The 11,242-nt window shown below is 42.6% G+C and overlaps 1 protein-coding gene across 3 annotated transcripts in view; it reads left to right on the top strand.

Annotated features, from left to right (window-relative positions):
* Nucleotides 1-6,098: 6,098 nt before the first annotated feature.
* scara5 (scavenger receptor class A, member 5 (putative)) overlaps nucleotides 6,099-11,242 on the top strand; it is a 179,000-nt gene continuing 173,856 nt past the window's right edge. For all 3 annotated transcript variants that reach the window (XM_026195066.1, XM_026195068.1, XM_026195065.1), the window contains exon 1: nucleotides 6,099-6,334. The gene's annotated coding sequence lies outside the window, so the exon portion shown is untranslated. The remainder of the gene's footprint in view (nucleotides 6,335-11,242) is intronic.

Genomic DNA, 11,242 nt, shown 5'->3' with positions numbered 1-11,242 from the left:
GTCATGTTGGTGGTGGTGATGTCGCTCGAAGTCTATTTCCACAGAGATTATAGATGGTAGGTGGGGCCACATGAACCACTCTCCGGCTGGCCACACACCATTCAGGGTGTTGTTGTATCTGTCAAACGCCTCGCACCACTTAAACATTTTGTCTATCTTTCCAAATATCTCCTCTAACGCAGGCACGTCTTTCCACTGAAACAAAAATTTTATGTTATAGTATTTAAGATGGTCCTCTTCAGATATTGGCCATGCGCGTTCAGGTAAATCCAGAAGGCAGTCGCTGCAAAGAATATATATATAATCATCAGCATACTTGTTAATGTGATCCCCGAGCACTCTGTAACGCATTCCTGGAGTGACACCGTTCCATTCGCCTATCAATAGAGGATCATCACCTCCATTTTTAAATCACGCCAGACATAATTGTAAAATAAACACCAATCTTTTACTGTGAAAAACAGATCAGGATCCTCGCTCGTGTCGTACGTGACCCTTTCATCACTGTCCACGGTGCTCAGTCTGACCTCGCGGTTGCTCCTGTCAAAATCGTAGCTGCAAATATGATTACCGGATAGATGAAACTCACGCTTAACATTCCACGAACATAAGGTTCGTGGAGGAAATTGGCCAGACACGGACCATGTTTTATCTTCCTCGGTGCCAGCATTAGCTGTTCAATAGATAACTCAACACTCTTCTCAGGAGTTTTAGGTGATGATGTTGTGGCCATTGTTACAGAATAGTTCTCCAATTTTTCCAATTCAAAAAAACACCTTTCGTATTTTGCAACTAGGTGCGGATAAATTAGCTTCAACAAAACCCTCTTTTTAAACACTTTTTACAGCCAAATTGACGCTGCTATCACGCCTCCAACTCTAGAGAGGGGCAGGGCTGTAGGCGTGGTTTATTTCCGGAGCTTTCCCGGGCCTCATTCTAAGTTTCCTGTGCTGTGAGGTCGAACCAACGGAGATGCATTAACACTTTGCTGTGAGATCTTTTTTTCTTTTGTTTAACTCTCTTTCAGTAACAGTCTCGGTTTTTTAAATTGTAGTTAGTGGTAAAGTACAGCATAGATTTGACAAGTATCTTGTCTGATGTATTTTATTTTAAATCCGCGTAAAAAACTACCATCTTTTTTCTTTTGTTTTAAATTTTTCTAACATCGTGACGAGCACCAACTTTTCTGGTTTGTATCCTTACTTTACATTCACTTCTTTTTTTTAGTTTGAGGTAAGGTATAAATGCTATAAAATGCTGTAACCTAGTTTTCTAACTGGTAACAAAAAATCTTTTTTAAATTATAATGCTACAAGCTCTCGCATCTTTTTCAGGTGTTGCTTAACGAAACATATCTGATGTTTCTGATCTGTTTTTGACTTGTTTGGTTGTTTTAGATAAATAACCACTAACCTAGTTTTCTTTTATTTAATTTGTTACAACTTTAACAACGTTTTTACATTGTTTCCATTTCGTATGTGTTTATAACCTTTTTTCTTGAAATGCACTGTGTATTTAAAACCTTAATAAAAACTTCCCTTATGGGAAGGGTGTGTACAAACAGGTGTCCAGAACATATTCCTTTTATGACCCTCATCAATCAAATTTTTGGAGACAAGGGACCCTGGATCCTCTCTAACAGAGACAGCAAATCAAACGATCTGACACTGAACCTGACTGACACAGCCCTACATATAGGGCTAATAAATGAGACACACCTGCAACTGATCTGATTGCTCATCAGCACAGCTGCTCACAAAATGAGCAAGCAAACCTGCGAACCTTGACACTTACATAGCATGAAACTACTCTGAGACTATGTTTACAAATTTAGCTTATATTTTAAAGGTAAAAACATTATAATTTTTATTATTTTGTAATTTAAGCTAGATCCTGTCTGCAGAAACCGCACAGACCACTGGCCCTTGCATGCATCTGAGAAGGGCAGATGCAAAATGCGAGGATGCAAGGGCATTGTGAGAAGCAAGTGCTCCAAGTGTGCAGTTTTCCTCTGCTTCACTGCAGAGAGGAACTGCTTTGTTGACTTTCACAAGGCATGAAGAGAATGAAATGAAATGAAACTAATGAATAATGTATTTCAGTGAGACAGGTTCCAGGTTCCAGGTTCGTGGTTGACTACGTTTACATGCTGTTAAAATTCGGGTTATGGTCGGGTTAAGGTCACTATTTGGGTTTCTGAAACATTCGGGATAACCCGTTTACATGCGTGAGCAGAGAGAGTTACTCCTGTATACATGGAATGTGTAATCAGTCGCCAAATATCCCGATGTAAACAGCGACGCACGGTTAGCGTCTGGACGTAATACGCAATATGCGTCATTTCCGATTCTTCTTCCTGTATCCAAAGACTCAAAAGACCAAGATTCCTTGCGAATAGAACATGTGCAGAACACACATTTTGATTGGGATATGCCGAAACGCGTTTACAAGACCAAATATTCGGGTTAGAAAAGGGGTACCCCAGGTATAATATCATATGAGCATATCCGGGTTTTTGCCGGTGTTTACATGGCCGTGCACGATCGGGTTATTGCTAATATCCTGGTTTTGAACGGGTTATTGGCTGCATGTAAACGTAGTCGTTGTTATTACCAGACATTTCAGATAATTGTTGAAATTATATAACGTTTTCACTGTATAAATGTTTGTTTAAACATTTCACTAAGTATGAGATGGATTTGTTGAGTATTGTTTTAAATAAAATTAGTTTTTTGAAATATTTTTTGATTTTATGGTACTTTCCACAATTGCATATTGTTGATCCATATGATCCATATGGCAACAATTTACCAACGACCCCCCTTTAAACTTGAAAAAAAAAAAAAAAAAAGATATATCTGTTATTTAGCTAATTTTAAGAAATGAAAACATGCAAAACATTTTTTACCATGTCTAAGTAATCTTTCATGCAATAGATGGCTAACCATTTGCCCACAACTTCCCCCAAGAAGAGATTTAGAAATTAAATTATAATTTTTGAAATGATTATGATCAAATATCCCTACAGAGAAATCACATTCAAAACCTTTGGAAATATTCACACATAATGTATAGCTGCACATAATCACAGTTGTTTAAACCAATGGTCATCAAGTGTTGTCGCCTGCCAGGTGTTTCCCATCACGCCTGAAGTCATTAAGGGTATCCGATCTCCCATTTTTTGTTTTTGTTAGCAATGATTTCTGTAAGGGTGAAAAGGAAACTATTTTTCGTTCATTTTTTTGTTCATTGTGTACATATAAAAATATGTTTGATTATATGGAGCCTTTTATAAAGATTAAAGTAACATTTATCTGCAGGCACGTGCACAGGTAGGGCTCAACCTGTGCAGAGCACATGCCCTTTTTGCCCTTACACTCCGAAGTGCCCTTTTTTTGGTGGTGTTTTTTTTTAATTTTTTTATCAATGCTATTGGTCACCCTTTACGTCTGTCTGTCCTTTTTACAAATATTTAGCAAATGAAAGTTCTTAAAACGAGCTTGTGTAAATCTTATTCGATCCTCAAGCTGTCAGTAAGCTGATAACTCCGCCCCCTCTATATTCATTGAATCAACTGCAGTTCCACAGCAGCCGCACAGTAGACAACAGCTGAGCTGAACAAAGTTTTGCGAAGGGTAAATAAATATCTTGTTGTTTGCGTAAGTACTACTAAACACTAGGTCTATAAAGGCTCATATTTTATTTATTTGATGTCTGACTGACTGACTGACTGACTGAGACATGTGGGACGTCGCCTGAGGGAGAGAGGGCTAGCATTTGCCATCTAGTCATAGCCGATACATACCAACACTTAAATAGCCTGTGCATACAGTAGCATTTCATCTTTTATAAAATGCGATTTTTCCCAAATGTATTTTACCACAGGAAAAACTGAGCGCTCCGTCTATATAGCTACAAATCTAGTTTGTAACCTGTAGATGAAAATGTAATGTGATGCCGGCAGTGGCAGGCGACGTCGCCGTTTTAATGACGGCCAAAAAAGAAAATCACATTACCACACATTCGCTGGTCAAAAACGATATATTGATAAGTAATACAACAACATATAATGTTTTTACCATCGGGAAATCATAACAGGTGCGCCCCCCGGTGTTTCGTACTGGAACTTACACAAAGCGACGAGTGATCCTCGTCATCTACATAACATATTTTTCTAAGAAATTTCTGTTTTGATTTATGATTGCTGATACACTTAATTAATTAACATTAAGGCTAATCATGTTATGGTATACTCTCTGTATAAAATGTAGTAAAACATGGTTTTACTACAGTAATGTAGTAGTAACTAAATTTTTTTTTTTACAGAAGATCACTGTGAAATCTTTATATTTTATCATGCAGAATGTAATTCATGATTCATTCCAAGGCTTCATTTATTTGATCCAAAATACAGCAAAAACAGTAATATTGTGTAATATTTTTACAATTTTAAATCACTGTTTTCTATTTGAATATATTTTAAAATGTAATTTATTTTTATTATCAAAGCTGAATTTTCAGCATCATTACTCCAGTTCAGATCTCTTCAGTGTCACGTGATCCTTCAGAAATGCTTTTCACTGCAACTGTACTTTTCACACTATTTTTTTTTTTTTTTTTTTCATTGCTGGCTTATTTTAGGGAAAGTGTAGTGAATAAGAGACCTTCAAGAGACCAACATCCCTGGTCCACCACAGTATCAAATTTTTGCCAGGTAGGCGGATGTTGGATATGTTATAGTAACGGTATGGCTATAGTCTCTTATAATCTTGAATTTAGTTGGACATAATTACTTAAATTATATTTCAAAAAAGTTTGTCAAAAATACTTGACTCATTGATCACCTTCCCCTCTTCTCAATGTCATAATCATGTTAACCAAATAATACAAATTAGCTTATAAAACCAAACAGAATAGCTAAAAATGAGAATATATATAATTTTTTTCTTTGCAAAGTTCATAAAAAAGTGCATAAAGTTCAATAAAAAAAGATTTTGGTTTCTGTTTGGTTTTATAAGCTAATTATTTGGTTAACATGTTTATGTATGATTCAAGTATTTTTTTTCTCTATAAATGCAATTTAAAAAAAGAGGGAGTACACAAGAGCTGTTGTAATTAGGTTTAAAGAAGCCCTTAAAACCCTGTTTATTTATATTATCTAATATTATTATTATGGTTATTAATCATGAATAAATCTAAAGCTTTTGAGACTATTATTTTGTGTTAATTGAATTTGTCATGAAGATGTGACCATGTCTTCCTTTTATGCAGGCTTATTAAATAATCTTGATATAAAAAAGGGAGGGGGAGCCCTTTTTCAGTTTCAGCACATGCCCCTCAAAAGGTCTGTGCACGGCCCTGTTTATCTGCAGTTGTGTGGTATTGATGTAATAATGCACTTAAATGATCATGGATTTGATCAGGATTGCTATTGTATAAAGTGAGGCCCTTTTTATTTTTTTATTTTTTTTTTATTTCTGTTACTGTCCTCTGGCACGGTTTCATTTATTAATGTTTAGGCTATCGTTTTTTGTTTTACATTTGAATATTTCTCATGGTGCAGTTCTGATGTAAGTCATTAACAGCAACAATAATAAGAATAAAGAAGTCAGCGCTGTCAGAGGATTCTACTTGGTGGTTCTGCAGAGATTTTGCTCATCTCAAACAAATTCTCTCTCTCACCTGACTCAAAAGACTAAAAGGAACGATGGTGATACAGTGTTCGTTCCTGATAACGCTACGCAATGCTCACTAGACAGCACACATGTCTGCAAGATGCTCCTTGAGGTTTTGTGCTCTTCAAAATGTTTGATTTTAAACTCTGATATGATGTTTTCATAACCATTCCGAAACACGGTGACAGTACATTGTCTGTGTGGAATTGATCATTGTTGTAATATAGTTAATTAAGCCATTTAAAACGAACAATGCAATATTGCATAAAAATAAGAATGTCCGTTTTTAATTAATGGTGTCTTTAAGCTGTCTCGCAACAAGCGGTTTTCTGCTCTGAAAGTACACATTACGGATCGTGAGGGCAATAGTCAACCCGATCTGGCAACCCTGGGAAGCACTTTGTGTGTTTTCCCACATGTGGGAGTCACATGAAATTGGACACCTTCCTCAGCGCACGGGACGCTCGACGATTGATTGAGGCAAGAATATATTTGCTCTGTACACAGAACACAGAGAAAAACGTTGCGCAGATCTAATGTCCTTAAAGCACGGCAATAAAACCGAAGCCTGAAGTTTAACTCGCGGATCTTTGCGCTGCTCTCCTTCAGTGAGCATCAGCTTGAGCGAGAACCTGCGGCTCTCCTCCCACTGCACTCCGGTAATGGCACAAACGGCTTGTTTCTTCTGCTGATGTGATGTCGCTCAGAGTTGACAGATCAAATGTTTTATGTACGTTCTGTAGACGTCTTCGGTTTCTGTGCGCGTTATTGTGGAGTTGGGTTTCTGTTTCGTGACCCAAAAGTGGTTGCGATATTTATACAGGTTCTGTATTTTCTGTTAGTGCACGTTTTATGTGAAGTAAATAATAGATAATCGGTGCAATTCTGCAGAAATGTTTGCATTTGTCTGCTACTGGAATGTCACCGCTTTTCGTATCTTGCGCGATTTAAGGAACTAAGATGGTATATAGAGGAGATGTTATGTATTTGGCATCTAAATCTATATTATATTCTTAATATTGCAACAGTGTTAGTCATTTGAGATTTTGTTTGCAGAGATGTCACCCTTTTTTCTTAGCGTGGTTAAGTTAGTTTTAGGTTTTATATTCGCTGGATATTCGCCTAGGTTTGCTTTAGGGACCGTCTGCAAATTTACTTCTCTCTACAAAACGAAGCCCAATAATTAATACAAATTATGTTTCCAACGCCACAGTAAATGCCTTCTGGGCAAACTAACAGAAAATATTTAACCAACATGTCGGCTACAGACAATATCTCCCTTACTGTATGTACAGTACGCACAAATTATTTTCTTTAAAAAATTACCATAATTCACCATAATGTTTTTATTGTTTTATTTTATTTTTTTATGTTCCATAGGTTGTATGTTTGTAGTTACAAGACTGACTTACTATATTTGCGAGGTTGTAAATATCAGCCTAACTGTACATGCAGTACATAATCTTCAAAAACCATGACTGTAATTGACCAAAAGGATTTTATCTCGTTCCAAAGGCTGTTGTACATAATAGACTGATTTACTGTAGGTGAAATTTCCCATTTCTATCGTACTGTACGCACAGTAAATAATTATTCTTTGAAAACAATTTGTGGTTTGCAGGGACTCTTATAGTTTTTATACTAGCTAAACAATTTTCCATCACCCTACACCAACACTACACCTAAAGGGAAGTTAGGAAGTTAGGAAGTTGTGGCCTAGTGGTTAGAGAGTTTGACTCCTAACCCTAGGGTTGTGGGCTCGAGTCTGAGGCTGGCAATACTACGACTTAGGTGCTCTTGAACAAGGCACCGAACCCCAACTGCTCCCCAGGTGCTGCAACATGAATGGCTGCCCACTGCTCTGGGTGTGTGTTCACTGCTGTGTGTGTGTGCACTTTGGATGGGATAAATGCAGAGAACAAATTCTGAGTATGGGTCACCATACTTGGCTGAATGTCACATTGACTATACCTACCCCCTCACAGAAAACTAATGGCAACTTTTGAATTTCAGAAAACACCGTTTTGTTAGTTTTTTTTTTTAAGCCTTTTGTTTTACTGGCACACAGGAAGTTTCCTCATGTGGTTTTACTAACAAAGTTCGGGAGAAGCACGATCAGATAATCATCCAATTTGGCACAGGTGCATCTCGTTTAGCTAATCATCTTATAGCTCGCAAGCGTATATATATCCAGTCTTCCTACCTCCTGTCCCACGACAGTTTTTCGGCATCCACTCGTCCGCCAGATGTCGGAACTCGAACTCTTCCCTTCAGACAACGAGCTAGAAGCTCCCCAGCAAGCCACCGGCTCTAAAGCAGCTTCCTCTGCTGACCCCATGGCACCTCCTTCTCAACCGGGATGCAGCGCCGAGCCCGAGGCCTCAGCGCGCGGGCGAAGACGAAATAGGCCGGATTCGCACACACCTCGAAGTCTCCGTTCACCTCCTCCATCGAGACAGCCAATCCAATCACCATCAACATCACATGCATCGGCTTCACCATCCATCCCACCCATTGGAAAATGGACCGTCGCAGGATTAAGACAAGCGCTGTCAAATTCGGATGTCAGGTTTTCTCGCAACATGAGCAAAGCTCAACTCTATGAGCTTTATAGCACACTAGGAAATAATCCACCTACCTCCAAAAAGGTAACCAAAGCCCACAGGTCTAATCAACGTGTCACACAAATGTCATCTTCTTCCAGCTCAAGTTCCGGCTCCCCCCAAGCGTCAAGACATAGCAGATCATCAGCAGGTCGGGGCCACGCCCCAAACTCGGCCGCTCCTCCCATCGCACTGCCTCCCTCTTCACAACCTATCTCTGCAGCTCCTTCAGCTGCCTCGCCGCATGCAACAGTGCCTACGGGCGCGAATTTCCAACCTCCACTGCTTTCCACTTTACCTTCGGCTGCAAAGACTAGCGCGAGGCTGCCTCCGCTAGCCGCTCAAGCTCAGCCTCCTTACTTTTACCCCTCCACTTTTTCTTTCCCCCACCAATGGCCAGCAGCCCCAGTTGCAGACACCCAAGCTGGGAATCCTCAGCTAGCAACACAAGCAGGCTGGCCTCCTTCCTCCTTTCCATCTTCCTCTTTCTCTCCTTACGGGCTTCCCCAGGCACCGGGGTTCAATCCATGCGTGAGGATGCCTCCGCAAACGGGTGCAACCCCTCCCTTATTTCCGCCTTTCTCCTTCTATCCTTCGCCCTACGGGCCGACCCCAGCTCCAGGGGATAATCCGTGCGTGAGGATGCCTCCGCAAACGGTTATGGCCCCTCCTCATCTTCCTTCCAACTCCTCTACCCAAGCTAAACCGCAGTATACTCTATTCACAGCGACCCCTCTACATACTACACACTACATATACATTTTCAATCTCCCATCTCCAATTCAACCTTATCAGGCTCTCGTCTCTTATATCCAGTTCAGGAACGCCCAATCCAAATCCGCACTGGACCCTCTCTTTGTCGACGACTCCAACCATCCCGTTACACGTTTTTGGTTCCAAAAACATTTAAAGCTCATACTTACGCAATCAGGCTTTCACGCAGAAAATTTTTCCAGCCACTCATTCCGCATTGGGGCAGCAACTACAGCAGCTCAGAAAGGACTCTCCCAAAATCAAATACAGGCTCTGGGTCGTTGGTCATCAGAAGCTTTCAAAAGTTACATCAGGTACAATCAAAGCCACATAAAGGCAGCCCATGCAGCCCTGATCAGCTGATAGATTTAAAAAAAAAAAAAAAAAAAAAAAAAAAATGGATGTAAGTGCAATTACCTATTTTGATTCATTCAAAAAAAAAAAAAAAATTCCTCCTCAAATCATGTTGCGTACTTGAATAATAGAAGCCTCTCAGTTATCGTTTCTTCGGCCAAAGTAAGGGCCCTCCAGCCATCGTAACAATCTCCTTGCCTATTTCAGCATCGGACAGGGCTCTCCCTTCCGGTGCAGCTGGGCAGTGGCTCCCTTCGGTCGCAGTGTGAGCCTTTTCATCTGTCATTGAGTTGCGCTGCGCGCTCAGCGGCAGATGGGGGTATCCCTCCCGGTGCAGCAGAGCCACAGGCCCCCTTCGGTCGTTGTGACAGCCCTCCATCCGATGCATCAAATTAAGCCGCTTATACAATCGCAAGGGGGACTCTCCCTTCCGGTGCAGCAGAGCCGCAGCTCCCTTCGGACGCAGCGAGAGTCCCTCCATCAGTCGCGTTTTCTTGCCTACTCCGTATCGGACGGGGCTCCCCTACCGGTGCAGCAGACCCACGGCTCCCTTCGGTCGCAGGGTGAACCCCCCGTCTGAGTTATGTTGCATGCTCAAGGGCGGACCGGGATCTCCCTCCCGGGGGAACACAGCCGCTGGCTCCCTTCGGTCGCAGCAGGAGCCCTCCATCCGATACATCAAACCGTGCCTCGAATCTTCTTGCCTATTCTGCATCTGATGGGGCTCTCCCTTCCGGTGCAGCAGACCCACGGCTCCCTTCGGTAGCAGGGTGAACCCCCCGTCTGAGTTATGTTGCATGCTCAAGGGCGGACAGGGTTCTCCCTCCCGGGGGAATAGAGCTGCTGGCTCCCTTCGGTCGCAGTGAGAGCCCTCCATCAGACGCATCAAGCCATGCCTCGCATCGCAAGGGGGACTCGCCTTTCCGGTGCAGCAGAGCCGCAGCTCCCTTCGGACGCAGCAAAAGTCCCTCCAACAGTCGTATTCTAGTTAGCGTCAATCAGGGCTCTCCCCTCCGGGGCAGCACTCCTGCTGCAGAGTTGCGAACCCCCTACGGAGGCTGGGAGAACCCTCAGAGGCAAAAAACCGTGCCTCCATAAACCCGCAATGGGGGACTCCCCCTTCCGGTGCAGCAGAGCCGCAGCTCCCTTCGGATGCAGCGGGAGTCCCTCCAACAGTCGCGTTTTTTTGCCTTCTCAGCATCGGACTAGGGCTCCTCTTCCGGTGCAGCAGACCCACAGCTCCCTTCGGTCGCAGTGTGAACCCCCCATCTGAGTTATGTTGCATGCTCCACGATGGCTAGGGATCTCCCTCCCGATGGGGTACAGCCGCTGGCTCCCTTCGGTTGCATTAGGAGCCCTTCATCCGACGCGCCAAACCACGTCTCGAATCTCATTGCCTATTTAGCATCTGACGGGGCTCTCCCTTCTGGTGCAGCAGACCCACGGCTCCCTTCGGTCGCAGTGTTAACCCCCCGTCCGAGTTATGTTGCATACTCTATGGCGGCCAGGGATCTCCCTCCCGATGGGATACAGTCGCTGGCTCCCTTCAGTCGCAGTGAGAGCCCTCCATCAGATGCAACAAACCGCGCCTCGTACTCAGCCGCAAGAGGGACTCTCCCTTCCGGTGCAGCAGAGCCGCAGCTCCCTTCGGAGGCAGCAAGAGTCCCTCATTTCTTGATATCTGGCATCGTGCTCCTCCCATAAGCGGCACGGAGGGCTCGCCGGTAAGACGTTGCGAGCCGCAGCTCTCGTCGAACACTGCACGGCTCTCCAGGTCGCTCTGCATTTTCTTCCCAACACGCATATTTTGGGGGGCAACTAAATTTTATCTCTCTGGCTGCTGTCCTATGGCTTTAA

This window comes from Carassius auratus, chromosome 20 (assembly GCF_003368295.1).
Source record: "Carassius auratus strain Wakin chromosome 20, ASM336829v1, whole genome shotgun sequence".
NCBI lineage: Eukaryota > Metazoa > Chordata > Actinopteri > Cypriniformes > Cyprinidae > Carassius > Carassius auratus.
The sequence above is the reverse complement of the archived record's forward strand: the minus strand, read 5'-3'. Positions and strand labels throughout refer to the sequence as shown.